The sequence below is a fragment of the Cygnus olor genome, chromosome 7, assembly GCF_009769625.2.
Source record: "Cygnus olor isolate bCygOlo1 chromosome 7, bCygOlo1.pri.v2, whole genome shotgun sequence".
Taxonomy (NCBI): Eukaryota; Metazoa; Chordata; class Aves; order Anseriformes; family Anatidae; genus Cygnus; species Cygnus olor.
This window is the reverse complement of record NC_049175.1, coordinates 10,379,491-10,402,372: the sequence shown is the minus strand read 5'-3', so window position 1 is coordinate 10,402,372 and position 22,882 is coordinate 10,379,491. Positions and strand designations below refer to the sequence as shown.

Below are 22,882 nucleotides of genomic sequence, written 5' to 3'. Positions count from 1 at the left end.
CTAATTAATACAAAGTCAAACACTGGTCTCTGAGGGACTGGGAGAGAAAGCACGAATATTTCTCCATGGTACAAAAAAGAAGAAAATTGAATATTAATAGGTAACTTTGCATTAATCAGCCTGCTGCATTTATTATTTTCTATCTTCAAGTAAGAGGACTAACTACTATTTCCAACTTTGGGAAACATCTGTTTTTGGAAATGTTCTGAAATATTGAAATTCCTTACAGCTCCAAGAAATGTTTATATACCCTGTCATTCTTGTCAAAGTTCTTCTAAAAAAGTTTTTTTTTTTTTTTTTAAATTACCCCTGAGTCCTGAAATGGATCAAAAAACGTAACAACTAGCTCTAGAAGTTGACAAGTACTGAAATAAGTGATTGATTGTTTCATAAGGGTTACATACCACACGTATAAATTAACGTGAATCACTTTCAGTTTTGTCCAATTTTTAAGATAAAACAGCTCTGAAATAACACAGTGACTAAATCCTGCCCATGCTGAGCCACACTAAGAATGGGATATGGATCATCATAAAAAAAATCAGATTCATCTTTCAATCATGATATTACAATACAAATTATGACCACATATAGAAATAAGAGATGAAGCAGATGTTTGTTCATTATTAAGTGTCCTGCTTGCTTTCAAATTTAAAAATCAGCCTCCAACTACTATGGCAACATTTAAAGTGATAAACAATCATTAACTAATGACTGTACTGAAGAAGATAATTTCCTTTAAACCTTTAATTTCTAGGTAACCATTGTTTTCATTACTTAAAGGGATGATTAGAACAATGTCAGAAATCTGAACACCACAAACCTCTTGAGTGCCTTCTAATTGTTTCTAATCTTACATTTGTCACACAGTAAGCCAGTGGTTTCAGGACATTTTACATTTTAATTAGTTTGCCAACACAATAAAGGGTGCTAATTTGATTTTATAGTTTGAATAACAGTGTCATATGTGGTCTGCTCTGAGAAAAATAAAAGTCATGGGTTTAAAACCAAAAAGTCCAGAAGACTCATCCTTTCTTCCCCCTGCACTGACACGGAGTAAATATACGTACGTGTACGTCTCTGAGTCCCTATTTGTGTATGTATAAAAATATGTTTATCTCCCTACAGAAATATCTCCATCTATCTCCAGCCAAGCTCATTCTGCTTATTGAAAAGTACTGAAGAAAGCAATTTTGAAATTGTCATGTGAGGCTAGCATGCAAAATCAAACAAAGAGATAAAGAAATTATTACCCACTCCAGCTGACAAACATCTGCCTGATTCCTATCTGTACTCATGAATGCTACAGCATGCGACTGCACCCCACGCCATGGGAAGCCTCGGCGCGCTGTGGGTGTTGCTCTGACACCAGCCGCGCACCGCCGCCACTCGCCCTGCTTGCCCCCGGCCGCTCCACTGCTCCCACCAGCGGGCGAGCGGCTCTGGGGCCCGGGGCAGGCACTGAGGGCTCGGGGCCCAGGTTGCTGTCCCCGCCACTGACACCATGCTGGGGCTGGCTGCTCGCACATGGCCCACACATGAGCTGTGCGGCCTTGCCGACGGCTGGTGCCAGCGCTTGTACCTTGCTTGGAAGGGCACTCGAATAATAGCAATGGTTCCTCCATGTGCTGCACCCTGGCACACGTGTGGAAATGTCGCCCAGCCTTCTAATGGGTCCCTGACACGGCCCAACAGCAGTGGGAGAGTGGTTCAATGTGGACCAAATATGCTTGGACATGAATTACCTTCTTCTTTATTTTTATTTATTTTTTTTAAGTAAAGAAACTAGTTCAAGGCTCAATGTTTTCCAAACATACTTGTTATCCTGAGTTTTGGCACCGTACTTTGTATCGCACTATAAAGCATTCCTAATGTTTTGCTAAAAGCCTTAACAGCAAAAAGGCTTTTGTTACTAAATTCCAGGTATATCGAGCTTGCATACAAACACTGTTTGCGTTGGAGCCCTCGACGGCCGAACTGGCATGAGACCATTACCACGGCGGGTTTTTGCGCTCCCCCAGTTGCCAAGGCGCTGCGGCAGGGAGTGCTTGGAGCACCGCGCGTTGCTTTGGGCTGCTCCACATCAGGCGCACAATTAACGAAAAAGCAGCCATTGGAGTTAATACCAAAAGAAGGCCCTTGCCTCTAATATCTACTCCATAAAAGAAAACATTTGAAATAGCTCCAGTCGCACTTGAAACAAATCCATTAACATTTGCTCCCTAAATCATTATAAATAAATGCATTATTTGAAGATTATTTATATTTCAGCTAGATCCATTTTGTTCTCTTGAGCAGGAAAATATGACAAGGACTGAACAAATAAATTACAACAAGGCACGTTTTAATTTTTTTTAATTTTTTTTGTTTCATTTATGACATATTCATGAGCACACTGCAGATTTCTTGAATTTCTTATTCATAATTATTTTAAAGCAATTTTATGAACATGTTGTGGCTTAATCTCTGTCAGCTTTCCTGATAACATTGGATGTTGAATACGGACTGGATAGTAAAGGGAATATCCTTTGTTTTTTTCGGCTTTCTGTTTGGAGAGGGACTTATGGCATCAATACCTGAGAATATCTGAAACAATTCAATTTCTTTACATGTTTGCGCATACGGCTTTCAAATTCATTTCCTGAAAGCATTTGTGCCAGTGAGAACTGGTAGCTTGTATGTTCCCAGAAAGTGAGAATTAAAGCAAAGTGAATTAAAGTAAAAAAATTGAATAAATAAGTGCAGAAAAACATTTGCATTTATTTGCCACCTCTTCAGGCAAAGTGCCTTGAACAGGAGCACAAGAGGGATGATATACTACCAGTGCAAGTAACAGACTTCTCTTCCTGTACGTTTGACGGTTACTTTTGCAAATTTGTGTCTTTTTTCCTTTCTTTGTGCTTCCTGATGTTTCTCAAAGAGGGGAAAACTGGGTTACTGAAATGTCCACCAGGACCCTTGTGCTGCTGGGAAATCTTTTTGCTTCTACTTAGTGCATGATTCAAAGGATCCTTGCTGACTCAAGGACCTTCTTCCCAGGTTGCCAGTCAACCCAGAAGGCAGGTTCATTCAGAAAACGGCAACGCACATGAAATTATCTTCCTTACCAAATCTGTTGGTGCAACAGCAATCAAGAGCACAGCATGGAAAGCGACTTCACCTGCTGAGTCCTGGCAAACCCTCCAGGTATGACCAGGTGAAACACACCCAGCCACAAAACGCCCAGCGTTAGAAGGAGCGCTCCGTGTGCTGCACAGGAGCGAGGTGGAGGAGCATAAGAGCTGGTGAGCTTCACACACGTCACTGGTGAGCCAGCCACCTTTACCCGCCACAAGGAGCTCTGAGGGACTGCTTCAGCTCTTCCCTGCTGCCAGTTTCGTATCAGCACTGCTGCTTTGTTTCCCTGCGCAGTGGATCAGGCTGGTGCCACTTAAACCTGCTCCTCGGAGCCCATCACCCGGCTGGCCCCACAATGAAACCACCACCACCTGCAGCACTGCCTACTTCTTGCAGAGGAAGCTGGGGCCGTGCCACGGGTTTTTACATGGAATCAAGCAAGAATTCAAGGTGAATGAAGACCTAATTCAACCACAAGTGTTTCTAACAGTAAAGAACAAAAGGGTTGATTATTAACTAGGATGCTTGTGGTGTGGACTTTGTTTTTCAGCTAACCACTACTCGGTAAAAGTCTTGTGCTTCTGATTAAGTGAAAGTGTGTGAAACGTGTATGTCATGAACATCAACAGTTACACAAGCCACGATGACAACCGTATCTTGACAACTCTTCCCATTCTGGAATACGTCTTATTGCCATCTCAGCTGTGAATTCCCAGGGAAAAGAAAATTATTTAATGGGCCCTGCCCAGAGACAGGAATGTTGTTTCCTCTTCCATGTCTGAAACGGTCCCTGGATGTTGTCTGGAAACAGGTAGCCACCGCAAGTCACACGAACCACTGCTTGCAGTCAGGTTAACTTGTGACTGAGTGGGATGCAGAGGCTGGGCAGGCAAAGAGAGAAGAGGGAAGAGCTTATGGTTGTGCCAGTGGAGAGGGAGAGAAGGGGACGATGCTGGAGCTGTGCCACCAGCCAGCTCCTCTTTACTGCGTGGCTGGAGGCTCTGGGTTCAAATCACTCTCCTCCTGTGCCCACCTGGGTGACATCCAGCCACATCCATGTGCGGCGAGCCTCCCAGGTACCCAGGTAAGCTGCAGGAGGAGGCAGTCAAACCCTCCTACCTGTATTGTATTGTTTATTCCCCTACACATGGTCTCCCTGGAGCGAGAGGATGAGGAGGACTAATAGCCAGATAGAAAAAGCCAAGAGTAAGGGAAACAACTTTTTCGGGCTACAGCTGTGCTGAACTCCTTCCAAACGCCCCTTGAGACTGACTAGAAACTCCTTTTCTACCCACACATGAGCAAAAGTAAGAGCACACAGCCCTGCTCTTCACAGGGCAGGAGTGAAAGGAAAGCTGAGGTTCGTAAGCTGCCACCTTCTCCTCTGTGCCAAATCCTCACTCTCAGGCATATGCCTGCCTTTAAAAGAAAAAAAAGTTTTGTACCTGATATAATGTAACTGTACTAGTTCCTTGCCTCCTCCTCCCCAAACTGTGATTAAACTCTGCAGTACCAAAACACCAGCCACGTCCCACATGTTTTTATTACAACTGACATACCTGATAGGTTAAATGCAAACCCTGTGTTATGCACAGCACAGAGAATTAAATTACCTGTAGATGGAGACTGGCAAACCTTTGCTGACCTAAATTTACCCCAGGAAGATGCTGACCCAGCAATCTAGAAGCCCAAAGCTTGTTCTTGTGAGCTGCCTGCAGAGCACCAGAACCAAACACAGACAGTCCAGGGCCACCCCCAGGAGAGAAGTCAAGTCTGGGTGTTGGAGATAAGCTCGGTAGAAGGCACAAAGCAAGAGACCCACAGAGGAAAGAGAGGAGCTCATGGTTAATGCTGCTCAGGCCTGCTAGGTGTTTCCTAGAAGCTGGAGGTTCTCTGTGCTCATGAAGCCATTGTAGAGCACCACTGCTCAAAAATTACATCCTCCCCTCGAGCACTCTCACCAGCCTGTGTCAGCACCAGGATTCAGTAGGTGACTGGGAGAGGGCCAGAAGGTGAGTACAGGGAGACAGCTCCAATGCTGCCCCACTCCAAAAATCTGCAATGTTGTGGCCACTGCTCTTCTGCCACAAGGCCTTCAGCTCCCCAGCCTTTAGATATCCTGTCTGCTCAGCAGGATGGGGGAAACAGGAGCATTTCCAAGCCTCCCTGACTAGTGCAACTCCCAGCTCTGGGTTAAACATGGAGATGCCAAGTTCCGGGCAGGCAAAGAATGAGATCCATGGGAGATGCCCACGTCAGCCATGATTAAACACCACATATGGTGGAAGAGTGTAGAGCACCATCAGAAAACAGTAAATCCATTAGCCTTTTTTAATACCTGCATCCCCAGGAAGCAGATAAGATAGGTGGAGATATCATCTTCCCTGTTATCAAGCCAGTCTTACTTGAGCCATGTCCATCCTGAGAATGCAAAGTGTTATGTATGCATGGGCACCCCGGGGTGCACAAGCAAGTCAAGTAATAATGACCATGGTTTTGGGGTAACCTGGCAGGTTAGTTACAATGGAACTGTATATATGTTTATTTTTAGGGAGTCTGATTATCATTGGAAGTTCAGTTGTTCTCATAACATTGTTCTCTAGATGCACATGCTTTGATGTTAGAGATGTGTTGTTATAGGGAAGGTGTTAAAAAAAACAGTGGCCTTCACACAGCTGAGGTCAAGCTATGTTGGCACTTTGTCAAAATCAGTGCTGTAGCCAAGAGGTTTTAATGAGCCTGGAATGCATTACCTCATTTGTCATACCTGGATCACTTACTCATGCCGAGTCCAAAATAACCTTGGACCTTGTTGGCTGCTCAGCAAACCATGTAAGTAAACAGCCCTGTACTCATGCCTAAAACATGCACCTTTTCCTTGCTCATTCCACATTACTTACTCCAGAGAACATCTAAGCAACCATAACGTCTAGGATCAAAGTTCTCACCTTTTCCAGGCCTCTCTGACCTGCATAAGTATTTCCAGATACAACTTCTGATTCTTGTTTGCTGGTACTCCAGTTTCTCAGAAACATTTCAAAAGCAGGAGAAAAAGAGAAAGGAGTAGGTGAACTAGGCCATCACTGTATTTTGCTGAGGCGTTTATCAGGATAGCTGCTCAGTATTGCTAATGGCCGTACAACTTAACTGCAGCCAGAATCTGCTTGGCAGTGTGGTTTTGTGACCATTTTTCTCTCCCGTGGAAAGATGAAGAGAAGGAGTAAAAGTACTTTTGCCAACTACAAGAGTATGACAAAACAAAAAAAGCTCAAGCTTGTAAAACTGTCCAGGGACATCAGTATAGAAGGTCCAGGGGAAGATACGGGTCTACACCTACGGTGGGCCTATACAGCCAGGTCAGCCCTAAGCATGAGGGAGATAATCACAAAGCCGGAATTAGGGTGGAGCACTGGAGGGTGCAAGGAGAAGTTAATAAACAGAGATGCACTGGGGTGCTGGTTACACAAGAGAATTGTGCTCCCATGAGACAAACTGTAGCACACCTGCTAAGTGCATCAACAGTCTCCCCTCTCCTTCTGTGAGGTGTCAGACACCCCACAGAACATCTTGCAGAATCCCTTTGCACTGTGCCAGTCCTTATATTTTTCAGCTTTCTCTCTCTCTCCCTCACACACACACACACACACACAAATTGCAATACCAGTATGCTTGGCCCTCAGCTGCAGACACAGAGCAGACTAGGAGACTTTCCCTCTTACGCAGGTGGAAACAGCAGGACGTGTCAGATCACAGAGTTATTCATAAGTCAGGTGCCAAACAAAAGCTGGAGGTGGCATAGGAGGTGCCTGGCCATCAAAGTCACAGTGAGAAGCACAGTCCCAGATCTCCAGCTCATCCATGAACCAACCATCTCTGCTGGCAGGTGGCAAATAGATGGTTGCTGAGGACATCCCTAGAGCAGCCTGGCAAAAGTTAGCTCTTGGCTGAAAAACATGCTTACATGTTGCACCTTTTAAAATGTAATGAATAGAAAGTTAACAGTTTTAATGGTTTTAACACTTACCCCTCTAGGGGGCTTCTGGCATTCTGCAATATCTGAAAGTTCAGAAAAGCATATTGCTAGATTTAAGTACAGTCTCAATAACTGTCCAAAGGTTAGTTAATCTTGCATACTGTCCTGGAGTCTCAGCTGCTTCCTTAATTTCCTTGTCTCCTCTGTCTCTTTGTTTCCTTCACCTCATTCTCCTTTCTGAATCCCAAGTTCAGGATCTTGTATTTCATTTGTTTTCTTTTCACCCCCCAAAGTTTATTTAAAAGCTGCTGCCTCCTGGAAACAGCATTCGATGCATAAGGCCTGGGGCATGCATAGCCCTGGCACACAGAGCAGAGCTGGTGGGGACAAGCATGTTGCAACCAATGCAGTGTTGCATCAAAGAGTCAGAATTTTAACGTGGCTAGAAAATAAAGGAAAGGATCGGACTAGGCTAAAATACCCCAGCCCTTTGTTTAGGGAACAAAACTATTGACTGAGTTGGGGGATACTCTCTACAGGCTCCCAAGAACACCCACGGTAGTGAGAGATGAACACCTACCAAGAATTAATGTTCTTGACCTCTGGAGGTCACCCACCCCCTCCACAAACACACACCTCTTGCCTACACAAGCTGCACATAAAACAATTTGAATATTAAAGCTGTTTTTACTAGACTTTTTTCTAAATCCAAACACTTGTTTATTCCTTTCTGCAACTCCTCTGCTCCGTGGATGTATAACTGAACATGTCAGAACTGACCTGGAGTACTGTGCGGTCACAAACAACACAACGCTAAGGATCCACACCGCTCTCTAACCCGTGTGGAGAAAGAGGACTTGTGTAGCCATTTCTCAAAGTTTTGTTTTGGAAATGAGATATCCCATGCTCCATGTGGGGAAAATCAATTTGCTACCTCTCTAAAGAAAACATTCCTCATTTGGAAATAACTGAAACAGACACTTCCTTGTGTGGATTAATGTGGAGACATATGACTTGCTGCAGACTGTTGTTTTGACCCCCCTCCTGACCAGACAATCTCTGAAAAAAGCAAAAAAGGTGGTATTTTTCACGGATTATGGGTCAGACCGGTATTGTTTTTAACAGTAAAGTTAGAGGCATTGCAAATACCAGGTTGGCTAATTATGCCCAAACCAGAATGTTTTTAGTTTCCATGGAAGACAGTGACGAGATTCAGGACAAGGCTTGGAGTCTCATTTTCTTCATTTCAGCATGGCTGGAAGTTAATTAAGACTTCTGCTGTAAGGGCTTCGTTTTGTCCTGCTGACTAATTTGGGTTAAAAAAAAAAAAAGGGAAAAGTGTGTGTTTTTTTTTTTTGACAAATCTATGCAGATGTTTGATATTGTGAAGTATGGCAAAATGAAAAGGGAAGATGAAGACTTCAGAGAAAAAATCTATGCCTGACAAACATGTGACATTCAAGTAGTCCTCGTAGCAAATCTAAATAATAATAATTAAAAAATAATAATCCAGAGTACGCCTATTACTGGCTACAGATGACAGAATTGTTATTAATGATTCAAAAAGAGGCAGAGGTGTTTGGTAAATATTTGTTCCATATTTGCAAAGAAGCCAGATGATATGCTTGCAAAAGAATATAATTAAAGTCAGTCAATTGACTCGGTTTTACATAAACCAGATCTTAAAACAACAAAAAAAGAAAACAAACAAAGCACCTTATTTTATACTTTGAAACTGCAAGCTTGATTAGAGAAGCTAGCAGCACGCAGGGAACTTACCTGCATTTTGGCAAGGCAGTTGATTTAACACTAGATAACACTTTGATTAAAAAATAACACCACATAATTTTACTCTAGCATACATTAAAAAGATTAGGAACTGGTTAAATGATAGATCTAAACACAGGCATCAGCGGGGAATTTCTATCAAATGAAAATATTTCTGGTAGGATTCCGCAGGGGTTGCTGTTAGACTTGATGATATTCAGCATTTTCTTCAGTGAAATAAATACAAGGTCCCTGACAGTAATGTTCTCCGTGGCACCAGGACTGGCACAATGCTAACATTGAGGCTAAAGAAAATCAACTCTCTCTAGTACTGCTCCAGCATAAACCTGTGAGCAAGGACCCCAGGTGACACTGACAGACCCAAGGGTGGCATTTCACGGGCTGCCTCAAGCTCGAAGCCCAATGTACTGTGGTTGGAAGATGCTGTGGCACAAGGGCCTGCTGCCCTGGGAGGACACCCAAAAAGCTCAACCTGTGTTCAGGGTTTCAGCAAAAATGACTGAGAAATGACTTTGTGAGGTAATGCGAGAGCCCTGAAGGGGAGAAAAAGCTGGCACTCAGAAAGCAGGAGGTGTAATGACGCACACCGAGGCACTGGAGTCGACACACGAGAGCTGATGCCAGTATGCTGGGGCACATGCACCATCAGCTTCTGGAAGACCTTCCAGGAAAAGCCTGAGCCAGCCACAGGCTGGGGGCACCGCGCAGGAGAAACGCACACGCTTGGAGGGTCTCTGTCAGTCACCCGGCCAGAGCTGGGTGTCCTGCCTCAGGCAGGCCGAGGGCCAGATCCTGGCTGCTGCTGGACAGCCTCGGCAGGCGTCCAGCTGTCTGGCCCTGCTCCTTGCTCAAACAGCTGTCTCCCTTCTCCTTCGGAAAAAAGGTGGTGAACTGGATGAAAGCGCTTGCTGGTAATTTTGGCTGATGAGCCACTACTTGGTTCATACCAGACTGGATGACTCAGGGGTTTGTTTGGTGAGAAACTCCAAGATTATACGAACAAATACAGTAAAGTACTGTGCTATTCAGGACAAGGAGCTTGAAGAGCCACAGTCTTGATTCAGCAAAGTACATGTCTAACTTGTAAAGACCTGGAGCATGCCCAGACCTCTGATGACCTCTGGGGCCATTCATATCTTTGAGGCTGAGCCAGTATTAAGTGTCGAACTGAAACGAGCCAGCATGATTCTGTTTGTGACTAAGGGGAAGGAGCATTCAAGCCCTGAACAAAGAAATTGTCCTATCTCATCATGAAACACGCCGCGTTTGGGCAGCATCACAGGACTTGCCATGGGTTCCTCCGGTTTCACTTTCCCTCAGAAACCTGCAGCCAGCCTCCAGCCTTCATGGCCTCCGCACCCAGAGGCCACCCCTGGGAGGCTGCGGACAGGGGGCTTGGTTTTTGCAGGAGGATCACAGCAGCACACAAGCAGTGCATGTCTCATTTCCCAGGATAGTCTGGGTTTAAAAAAAAAAAAAAAGTAAAGTGAAGGAAGAACGAGCAGGTACAAACAGATTATGTAATAGCCAAGACAAAAGCAGTACAAACACAGCAGCAAGGGAGAATGCATAGCAAACCCATGCAAGTCAGCCAACCTCATCACAACTCTGCAGAACACACAAGGTAGACTCCCCATTAGACTACGTTGGAAAATACAAGGCAAATAAAGAGCACACAGCAAATGTTAAGACGTCTTTCCTAGCAATATTTCCTTTTCTCTCCCGCAAAAGTGAGCGCTTGTTAAATTGCTGTCTAGCAGAGTCAGCAGTGCCCAATGGAGACGTGACCTACATACCTCGAAAATACAATAGCTATGTAGCTGATGCTATCCGCGCAGATAGTCAGATTAGGTGGTCTAATTGACTGGTAAAGGATGGACACTGCGTGAACAGGCAGAAACTCATACGAAACGCATAAAATGGATGCTTTCCTGAGATCTTGCTTTGGGGAATGACAACAGCAGGTAGGAGGCTAAGATCATCCAAATGCACAAAACATGAAAATGGCAAATACATTATTTAAATCTCTTGCACTTCTGATTTGTAGTGGATTATATAAAAAAACAATATAAATTTTTTCTTAGGGTAAGTATTCTATATTTTTTTTCTCTTTTCTTCCCACCTTATCATTGTACCGTACTGCAATCATACCTTGTTAGGTGCAACCAACCTGCATGAAGATATAAGCAAAGTGATGCACAGGATCTATGCCAGCTCCCTCCTTGACGCCTACATGAAATGTCCACTGCAATGGAGACTACACATGGAGTCAGGTGGAGGCAGAACAGGAGCAATAGCCTAAGCCCTGCTCCCGTTCACATCTCCATGTTGCCACCAGCTCCAACAGCAGCAGTTTGGCAATGTCCAAAAGCTGCTGCCTGTGAGGACACCCTGTCATAGTGCGGGCAGTGGGAAGGAGGATGAGAAGCAACGCTGCTCCCACACGGAGCTCGGGACAAAGCCGTCGCTCTGCACCGCATGCTCTGGGTCCTGCACCCACCTGAAGAGTGCTGGGGTGGGATGGGACCAGATGGGATGGGATGGGATGGGACAGGACGCTGACCATCACTGCTGAGCAGGGGGGAATCTGCGCTTTTCACCAGTAAAATGCAGCAGTGGTAACTCCAAAAATTTGTACTAGTAAAAGAGGAATTTCTGTGTCCATCAAAACACCTGGAGGATGGTGGTTTTAAGGTCCTGCCGGTAACATCATCTGGCCAGGGTTCAACGTGCGCAAACCCAGGGGACTCGGTGCAATGGCCCCAGATGTGAACACAGCCCGGAGCGAGCCCATCTCCGCTCCACGCCCCCGCCGCAGCCCTTAGCACTCAGGGCAGCCCAAATGAAGCGGGGCTGCGCTCGTTAATTCATCGGAGCAGGGCAGGGTTTGAACGGAGCACGACGACGGTTGTGCAATGTTCCCTCGTAGCCAGCGCCGGTTCTTAGGAACCTATCGGCGTGAGCCCGGCGGAGGGGCCACTGCACGCTTTACACACGTCCCCGTGTTTCGCGTGGCTAATTACAGCCGCCTCGCCTCTCCGGCCGAGCTGCGTGATGCCGCCCGGCACGCACACCCGGCGCCGTTAACTCATGACCGACTGTCAGTCGATCAGCATCTAACGGACGGGCCTACAGAAAAATCCTTATTTGGGCAAAAGCCGCCCGCGGGCCAGCCTTTTCCCTCACAGCTTCGCCGGGCCCGCTCCCTGCCGCCGGTGGGCCCGGGCTGAGGGGGCCGCGCTGAGGGGCTCGCAGCCGCCCCCTGGCGCCGCCCGCCCGCCACCGCCGCGGCCCCGTCAGCGGCCCCGGGCCCGGCCCCGGCGAGCCCCTCACGGCTAAAAATAGGGGGCGAGAGCCGGGGGAGCGGGCTGCGCTCGCACCGAGGCCCGCACGATTCCCTAATAAGGAAGAGAAGGCGAGTTTTCCAAAGCGGCAGTTTATTTGTTTCTGGAAATGGGCAACACATGTGGGGGATTTGCCGCTCGGAACCAGGTGTATATATAGCGCAGGTCTTCGCGTGGGCCCGCTTTCGTGCTATATAAAGGCTTTGTGCAGCCTGGAACTATAAATTTAATAATAGATTACTAAATTAAGTCTGCACAATCACTTCATAAAAAAAAAAAATCATTTCAATTTAAAATACAGCTGTAGGGGTTTGGACCATTTCCTGCATAATACAGGCCCATCCCTGAAGTGTAAATAACACCGGTATTAAAACAAGTCAATCAGGAAAAAAAGGTACCTGAAAACATAAATGCATTTTCCAGCCTATCCTAAGTGAGGATGCCAAACCTGTATTTTATTTGAATGCTGCTTTGATAAATCACTACTGCTTCAGCAGGCTTTTTTTTTTTCTTTTTTTTTTAATGTCCTGTTTTTCCTAACAGAAATCCAGGGCTGATTAAGCCTTAGCAGTTTGAATATACCAAACCAACAGGGTTTTGCAATAGGAATTATTCACTTCTTTCCTGTGTACCGTCAGCATTCTTAAAATACTGTTACTATAAAACTAAGCGGCGTGCTCTTCAGAAACGCGTGACGTTGCCTGCTCTGTTGTTTTCAGCTGCAATTGTGCAATTTTAAAATTCTTTTCTTTCTCAATGCCTTTTCCCCAAACAAATACCTCTGATAGTTAGAGGATTACTAAAACAAGTTAGTTTTTTTTTTTGTAACTTACAGGCCACCTGTAATATTACTGACTGATTGCACAGTAAAAATGCCAAACATTACTTTATTTGTTATGTATCCTAAGTTAATTGTCAGGCTTTCTCTGCCTAATTTGACAAGACTGAAATATCACAAGAAGTGCATATGGCAATTCAAAAGTCATAACCAGGGAAAAAAAAAAACAACGAACGTTTGAGAAGACAAACCATTTGGTTCGCATACCCAGGTATGTGTAACATGCTGCCTGTCTGTGCCGGCCGAAGGCCACCTCCACCTGCCTGCTCCCAAGGGCGCAGCCCAGGAGCCCAGCAATTGCCCTGTCTGCAAGAGCCACACCTTGGGGGACCAGTGGGACCCACCTTGCCTGCACACCGGTCTCTTGGGCTGAGCCTTCTCTTCCTTTACGCACAATGCCTGATGGGTTTTGTGGGATTAGGCTGCTGGAAGACTGTGGGAGGTTCAGAAAACTTCTTTTCTCTGCCTCATGAAATACACAGCAAGAATTTTATTGACTAATCTTGGTCAGTCCCCTCCTCCTGATAGCATCTGGAAGGGCTTTCACACTGCATGGGAATCCTCATCTCACTTCCAATAAAAGGACTGCTCCGCTCCCAGATACGCCTGTGCCGACTGCTGCAGGATCTAGGTTTTTCCTAGAAGCCTCCCGACCAGACATGACCCGACTTAGCTTTGTTTAGGAAACCTGACAGAGTGACATGAATGGCCAAAGCTTCTGTATATCTAATTTTAAACAGATAAAAGTAGCTCCAAGACAAACCAGCACCTCTCCTAGATTTCCAAGTACACTATTATGTAGATCTGGACTTCAGCTAAGGTGAATATGAAGATTCATTGTCCCAAGAGATAAATATTGACTGAGGAGAAGCAAAGGTCAAACTGGTCAATATTTACTCAAGAAACTCTAAATCTTGGTGCTGCGTAACACTCACTCTGAATGTCTTCATCAGCTGCCTCTGGAGATCTTTTCATTATGACTGAGGATTTCAAAAGTGCAATCTTTTTCCCTTTAAAATCCTTGTTTTAAAAAGAAAAACTGATGCAGACCTATTGCAAACAGGAAGTTTTCCGTGCCCACAGCCTCAGCAAAAGCAGAAGTGTCTGTTTGCAAATGCTATCTGACCAGTCTGCATGCCAGAGGTCAGTATCCCTGACCTCTGAAGACGTGAACAATAAAAATTTTCTGACTCATCACATGACAGTATTTCAGGCTACCATGAACAGGAATTTCTTCTTTGGTAAGGATTAATGCACTCCCTTCTCCCTCTGTCTCAAATATCTGTAAATTAAGGCTGAAATTTTATCTCAGGCTTCTATTTCACATAAGGAGTTACTTTGAGACAATGTCAATCAAGACCTTTGGGGAGTTACAGTCCTATTATTTACTGTGGCAAGTATATTAGTCCTATTATTTATCTAAGGTTTCACATTTACTGCCTCTTTTCTGAAGCTCTTCCACCGTGCTATTTTTGTCTGAAGCCACAGCCTGACAGACTCTTCTTTCCACAGAACAGCATTGTTGAAAGCAAAAATTCAAGCTAATTTATAAAGCCCAATTTTTCTGGAGATGCGTGAGGAAAGAGGACACCCAAATCCATTGGATTTTCAAGGAGGTTATTCCCCGGTTTCCCCTGGGCACCTTCACATGGCCACTCCAATGGCTGTGAAGGTACCAACCCTTTTACTTCTCCGTTCAACCAAATCTCGTAACACAGTGTGTAAACTCCTATTTCTAACCTTTGTCTCCACTAAAAGCCAAACACAGCACACATTTGTTGCAATCACCATGGAGATCGGTTGGTTTCGAATTAGGCAGAAACTGTTTGTTTCCTTTGCTATTTTTATTGTGTTTTGAGCCTATTACGCTCCTCCCTCCCTGCCCTTTCTTTATCTTTACTGGCAAATGAGACAATTTTATTCCTGGGAGCCAAATGGCAGCCGCAGCCACCCCTCGCTCAGTGGGGGATGGCCGCGGTCCCCCCTCCTCAGCTGCCTTCCCTCCCTGTTTGGTGACCAGAAAGTGCGCGGGGCCTAGCTCCGCTGCTGGGACGAGCCAGAAGGGCTGGATGGGTGGAAAGCATGAGCCTTGTTTTCTGCAATTTCGTAGTTAGGCCTACAAGGGATGGAGGAATTAATTTAATCTCTGCCAGAGGGAATATTAGGTGGGCATCCCGTCTGCAATGTCGTGGATGAACCACTAACGGCTGTCAAGAGGGAGTGGAGTTATGCTGGTGGCACACACAGGACGGGTGGCGATGGGGAGAAAGAGGTGAAATGAGGAAGGGAGGCTCAGGAGGACAGAAGCAGTGGGGAGAGGGGGAGCCAGGCTTTTGGGCTCCTTGGACTATGCGCAGAAAGCCACGAAAAGCAGCACTGCCAGCCCAGGTGCGTGCAGCAGCTCTCCCAGGTGGTGACTCCTGAGTGGCTGCAAGCAGAGACAACAAGCACCCTCTCGCCGGGACAGGCTGTCCTGCACCCCCGAAAGCACCGAGCTGTTGTTACTCGACTCCCAAGGATGCAAACTCTCTAACAAGTTTTTGGACGCACAGAAAAAGACACAAGGACTGATAGTGCTGAATGTAGGTTTCCCACAGCCCAAGTCAATGGTCTCCCTGTGCCAAAAACGCAGCAGGCTGGGATCTGACAGTACCAACGATGCATATGCCAAATGCAAGCTTTTCCCACAGCTCTGTGACAGGTACATTATTTCCTTAAAAACAGTATCACGTCTCCACTAAAAAAATCCCTCTGCTTCTGGAATCATATGCAATCCATAATGTGGAACTTAAGTTTAATTCAAAGAGCAATTAAAAAAAATCAATGAAATTCTTTTATGAAACAGGAGATTGATCTGCAGCTTAAAACTTCCAGTAATGTAATATTTTTGAACTTTAATAAATAATGCTTTTATCTTGATTGCAAAATAATACCCTGCCATGAAAACACAGAGTAGAGGTAGGAAACTGTTCAACAAGAATTAAAATGTCACACTTTGCATAGAATGGAGCATTACAATTATTGGCGAAACACATTTTTCAAACTTGTTAACAGAAAATTAACAATTACATACATCACTTAATTCTGTAAGTGCATATCCCTCGAAGTACCCATTAGCTAACCTTGCCTAGTTCAGTTTTAATACACATGCAGGCTTTGTAGCACAGAGGGGATGTAACCATGTGAGTGCTGGCACAGTAAACCCTGAAATGGCAAGTGCTATTAAATTGAGATGCAATCACGTTGAAAGGGAAACATTAACAAACAGCAGACAATTGAGAAGAAAATACAGGGCGCTTGTGTTCTAATACATGTGCTTCAAAACCTTATATAACTATTCATTGTCTAGTTCATCTGGCCAGGGGCCCGGTTTGCTCTATGCTATGCTATACTAATTTTATAATAATAAACTGTTACACAAGCTTTATGCAGTCATGCATATGAAGAGGTTGTGGAAGACATTACATTTGATTATCTTTCTAGCAAAGACACCATCTTGAAATTAAACATTGCCTGTTAGAAGTATGTATAAGATAAAAAAAGAAAAGAAAGAAAGGGACTATCTCAAGAAAAAAAATATCATTTCAAAAAGGAGATGTTAGATTCTTTTCCCTGTCTGAGTATCACCTTCACATTATGCATGACAGATGAATACCACTAATCCCATAATACAATGCAAGAATCTGCATGTTCCTGGACTATGTTTGTTTGAAGACAATCAGTGATTTTGGAAACACATGCTTGTGTGTGTGTGTGTGTGTGTGTTAAATGCACCTTCTTTTTGTAAAAACAAGACAAAAAGGGTTTACAAAGCCAGAAGGAATGTGTGAAATAGCTGGGGTTTAAAAACCCTTTGTTACTCGTTGCTTTAGCATGAACCAACATGAACCACTGAGATGCTTCAGTTAACGTTTAGCTGTACCACGAAACATTTTGTAAGATAGCAGTTGGAAAACATGGGCATGAGAGGGCACAAAAGCATACACAGTACAAACCAGATGCGATCCAGAAAAGTCATTTCATATTCTGCATTTGTCTATGGAATTGTCTGAGAATTTTCTGCTGAACATTATTTCCAGGTTTATCACAGCAGTTCAAAACTGGCTATATTTAGTCACTGACCAGTGCCAGAAAGCACTACCAGACTATAGGATCATGGCATATTTTAAGTTTGATATCTCATCCACCATCAAGGCCAGAAATAAATGCCTTTTATTATCACAAAGAGCGAAAGCCTCAGACCTCCAAGATACATAAGTGATATTTTTCAGCTCTCAGTCACAAGATATCAACCTCAAAAATCACATTATTCAGATTACCATTGTGTATCTGCTACTTCCCTACCACCCCCTACATATTTTGATTTCAACATTTTAACGTCTAATCTAAAAAAAACACTAAAGCTAGTGAACCAATGTTTTATGTGGGGCCCCTGAGGCACTTCCACATGCAAATAACAACAATACATACCAGAAGCAAAGAGTCGGCAGCCAAGTGGCGCAGAAGTCAAGGGGTGTAGCAGCAAACCCCCAAAAGCTTCAACAACAGATTCTGATCTAAATCACATCACTGTCAATCCCGAATAATTGTCTCCTGCAGATTTACATGAGTGGAATGGAGATCACAGTCTTTCTCTTAACCTTTACCTTTGAAGTTGAGATGGTCAAAAATACGATTTTCTATCCAACAGGAAAATGCCAGAATTTGATCATTTTGTCCTAATTGGGACAGGCAGTCAAAAGAACTCTGAGCAACACTAACAGGCAACTATCAGGCTCCTCAGCTTTAACATTCCTGACGGAAAGAAACCAACTGAAAATACTTCAACTAATCAAACCTTTGTCTCAGAGCGTTCTGACATTACCCTGCATCCCTCTGAACCGCACCCCAGCTTGCCTTGGCCCACGTGCTGAGCACCCCGCTGCTGCCACGCAGCCAGAAGGGACCAGCACGCCAGCATCGCCACGGTGCTCGCCTGAAACCCTGCTGCCCAGTGGTCCCCAGAGGAGGCTTTCAGCTCGGCCTGATAGGTTCAGTCATTCCAGACCTACGTCAAAGATTTCATTTCAACTGTTTTGGTGGACAAGAAAACAGAAAAACTAAAAAAAAAGAGACCAAAACCAAAACAGAAACATAGTGGCTGTGGGGAGCTACTGGGGGAAAGATTTCCATTTTATTCAAATGGCATCTTCCAGTCCAAAGAAACGGACCTGACTTGGAAGAGTGAGAAAAATCTCATGTGAGGTAAGTTATGCCACAACTCAAATGCTAGAAAAACTGGGAATCGGGTGGTGGTGCAAGAGAAGGGCCAGTGTCAAGTCTGTCACGCTGGGCGTGTTGCGGTTAGACCTGGGCCTGAAAATCTCCGCTCAGCGAAGTGGGACCTTTAGTTGCAGGTGGGATGGAACACAAGGTGGCAAAATTTCCCCAGCAATTAAGCAGGGTTTGTTTATTTTCTATAATTTAACTGCTTTCTCTGTATTGTTTTGGTTTAGGCTTGTGGAACTGTGGAAGCCCTCCCGTAACCGCATCTGGCCGTGGGACTGCCCCCCTTAGCTCCCCTCTGCTTCTGCCTCAGGGGCAGGCTGGAGCTGGTGTGCGTGGCGCTGGGGCTGCCTCCGCTCACGGGCGTTCAGGCTTAGACCCCAGCAGGCAGCGCAGCCCTAGCACCTTCCCAGCTCACCTGACATGGGCGCCGACGTGGCTGCTCATTCATCTCGACTCCCTTTGCTCTCCTGAATATTTCTGATGGTTGCTAGGCAACTATTGTTGAATACATGCATGAGGCATTAATTGTCTGAGCACTTTAAAAGAGGAAAATTCTTTAAAACTGAGGACATTGCCATACCAAAAATAGGATATTTCCTTTATAAAGGGCAACACTCGTGGCTGGGAATGTTGATGGCTGCAGTATGTCAGAGGCTAGATGAGTCATGGCGATTACTCACAGCGCAGCACAAAAGAAGTATCTTAGGAGACCTGACTTTATAATAAAGTTTTATTTTAAATGACGTGCTTCAGATCTAGTTTTATCTTCCAACTGCTGTCCTTGGGATATTGTGGTCCACGTTTTCACCATGAAATTAACGGCGTTGGGTCTATTGGCTGTTACAGTGTTAGAACTTACTGAGTGTATCAATTCACTACCTTCCAAACCCAAAATGGCACTGGCAAGTTTTCCTCTTTGCTACACTTCAAAGAGATACTCCAGTCTCACTGCTGATCCTAAGTGCTCTGTGCTCCCTACCCGTAAATGTGGATTTCATTTTATAGGGTCTTTTTTTCCAAAATACATTCCAATGTCATGATCAAGCTCTAAAAACAGTAAACACAGACTTCCATAAATTGACTTAAACTTCTAAACTAAACAATTGCAAGGATTTGCAGCTAGGTAATTTTTCCTTTTTTTTTTTTTTTTTTTTTTTTTATAACAAACCCATCTCTATCATAACTAAACATTCACAGTGTACGTATATCCAGCTTAATTACAGGGTGACTTTCAAAACAGCCAACACCAAAAACCCTAAAGATCCATCCTTTTTTTTTTGGCAAATCAGTCAAACGACTGTGGTTCATCGCAAAATCAGGATGTATAAAGGAATGAGGGCAACTGTACTGCTGATTTTGAACATGGTATTCTGAATGAATAGGTGCTAAACACCCTGGGAATAATATTTTCTGTTTTTCAAACTTGTGCTCTACTTCTGTGCAAGTATGTCAAGAGACACAGGCTCACCTGAAATTCAGCTGAGGTTAGAAAGGCTTGAAAGATGAAGATGAAGTGACTTATTTAATCAACGAAGTGAGAAGTAGAATCATCAACACCTACTTAAAGTAAACATGCCACCCCATGGCAAAGAACTGTTTTCACTGGGAGGTTAACTTCTTTTACTACAGTTGCAAATCCCAAATGAAGCACAGGAGGGTGATGACAGAGCTGGAAGGGTGCACAGTACCTTTCTGTTGAAGCAGCAGCAGTTCTGTGAATGTCACCCATGTTAGCAGGATGATCACTATTAGCCTTTTCACAAATTCTCCTACCCTTTTCTGGGGACTGAAACTGCTGATTTCAACTAAATTCCTCTTTTTCTATTACTCACTTGTTGCTAACACCTGCTTTTTAATTAACGCACTCTTTAAAGCTATTGCACAAAAAGGTGACTGGAGATATCTGAAGGACCCATCAAGGAAGGCTCATGAAGTTGGTACCTTAAGTCTGCACATGATCTTGCAGTGTGTAACAGCTTCTTTAAATGGATGCTGTTGGGTTACATTTCCAGCTATACTTCAGCTGAGGAGCTAGTCCTTTGTAGAAATTACTGAAGTAGCCTAAAATGGACCAGTTCCCATCCTCCCTGAGCTGAGCTGCCCACCAAAGAACAGGCAGAGCCCACGCAGACCACAGCAGAGGAGCACTCTGCCAGGTCAGGCTCTGACACTGGCCACTGCTCGCGGTGGATGCAGACTGGTGAGGAGAACAAAGAGCAAATTTTAGGAAGGTTTGTTTTATTGTGTAATAATGAATGTGTAATGATCCAGCACAACCTAGCCTTTACTGACACAGATGCTACAAATGATTTGACATTAATACAGTAATGGTTTTTAAAGCCAGAAGAAAATAGTAGGATATTATTGCCTTGTTTACTTTCTGCACACACTGTCTGTACAATTTCAGAGTGACTACTGGCTGAAGACTGTATCTCTTGTTTGAGTAAGGATCATGTCTTTTTGAAAGCAGTCTTGATTTCAAAGGTTCAAGTAATAAAGAATCCATGTTACTTCTAGCTGAATTATTCCCCTGGTTAATTACCCTTCGCTGCTAGATAATTGTTCCTTAGTTTCAGCACTAATTTACCTGCTTCCACTTTGAAGCACTGGGTCCTGCTATGTGCCTATTTGCCAAATTAGAGAGGCCTCTGCAGTCATGGGTCTTCTGCTCATGGAGGAATTCTCAGGCCCTTCACAGCCTTCCCGTCCATGCACTAAAAGGCTCACCATCCTCTGGTCTTTCACTTGAAGGTGTTCCCATGCCATGAGCTGTTCTTTGAGTCTTCCCTTAACCCTAGCCAGTATTTCAATACAACGTGCAAAACATGGCCATCAGAATCCGGCACAAAGCTGAAGGTGGGAAAAATCTCTCTAATAAACTCTTTCTGCTCTTTCATGTTCCTCTGCAGCCCGTAGTTCAGAATAATGCACCTGTGTATTAGCAGTGCAGTTATCCCATGAAATTGTATCACCTTTTTTACAGAAAGCCATCATCATTTGACTGACTTACCAAAATGTTAGCTCTTAGGGGTTTTGATAATGATTTCCTCTAGTGTTATATGCAGCAGTAGCAACACCTCTCTATTTCTTCTCACTATTCATCTAAGAATCAGGTTTGCTCTCCTACTCTAGTCAATTGGTTATCTGTCATTATCCTCAAGTAATTTATGGCATTAAGACCAACACAGAAGCCCTGAGGCACAAGGAAATGCTTGTCTGATGACTAAAAGACCAAGACACAGCTATATATAATATGCAGGCCCAAACTTCAGTTGAAATGTAAACTCTTATTGCCTCACAGGCCTTTGGCCCGTAATGGATAATAAATCTATTAAAAAACATTACAAAGTCCTAATTGCTGATGATAAACCTACAAATAATCAACTTTTTTTTTTTTGAGCTAGATACTGTTTGTTTTTTTTTTTTTTTAGTTGCCTCCTTATTCAGTATTTATGCATAAACCCAAGGTCTATCAGCACCCATTGGCTATGACTGTGAAGATGGATGCTCACACCCCTTTTAGACAACATCAGTACCTTCTTCTAGTGGACATGAGCACAGAGGGATTGCAGAGGTCTCTTCAGCTCTGTAATTCTGTAAATGATAAACTAATTCACATATTCTCCATGATCTGTCTAATCAGGTATACAAGGATGCTGACAGGTAATGAGAACTTCCTCAAAAAGCATGAGAGTCAGTAGAGGAAAAAAAAAAAAAAGCCTCTAGATTACCCTTAACACCCTCACTCAATTTCAGAGAGAGAAAACCATAGCAAAATTTTATTAATGCCCTATCTCGCCTCTTTTGTGGTTTAATTTGAAAACAAACAAAACTAAATTCACAAAAATGCAGCCATGGGGAATTTAAATTCTGCAGAAATCTCACCCACCAGTAATTACTACTGCAGTGTTTAAAATTTCAAAAGAAAACAAACCAAAAACCAAACAAAACACTATTTTTCAATTAATTTTCTTCCTCTGATTTCTCTCCACATTGCATCATCTCCCAATTACTGTGATTTTGCTGAGTGTGCCAGTTTCTTAAAGACACAGCTATAAAATGTATGGACTAATTGTTGAGCAGTACTGAAGAGCTATTAAAACTGCAATAGTACAGCACTTCCAATGGTAGTCTATTATTTCTACATGATTGGTTTTGTACAGTCCAACTCAGGCAGCGAAACTCCTAGATAAATTAACTCCTTCGTTTTGACATAAACATCAAAGGCAGAATTAAAGGAGAATGAACATTATTTTCTGCTGCTATTTTATACATAATGTTCATAACATCCATGCGTGTTCCTGGAAAGTTACAAATTATTTAAATTGAGAAACCCATTTGCTGTTTTATCAAGTCTGTAATACACAAAATTTGGCTCCAGAATTATCTCATTTTCCCATTTCATGTTTCCCTGTCATCTACATGGTAGAGCATGTTTACAGAACTTTATAACTATAATATACAATTCAGTCATTTCTAAACAGCTCTATAAGAGTAACTCTGAAATGTACACATTTTAAAGATTACTTAGTGAACACCAAACCCTTTCCCAGC

General features: G+C 43.8%; 1 protein-coding gene and 1 long non-coding RNA gene across 2 annotated transcripts in view; one reads left to right on the top strand and one right to left on the bottom strand.

Annotated features, from left to right (window-relative positions):
- The window catches only part of ARID5B (AT-rich interaction domain 5B), a 116,399-nt gene that overhangs the window by 38,413 nt on the left and 55,104 nt on the right, over positions 1-22,882 (bottom strand).
- On the top strand, positions 12,202-21,924 carry LOC121073127. Its single transcript, XR_005821518.1, has 2 exons — positions 12,202-18,304; positions 18,936-21,924. It is a non-coding gene; the product is annotated as an uncharacterized LOC121073127 (long non-coding RNA).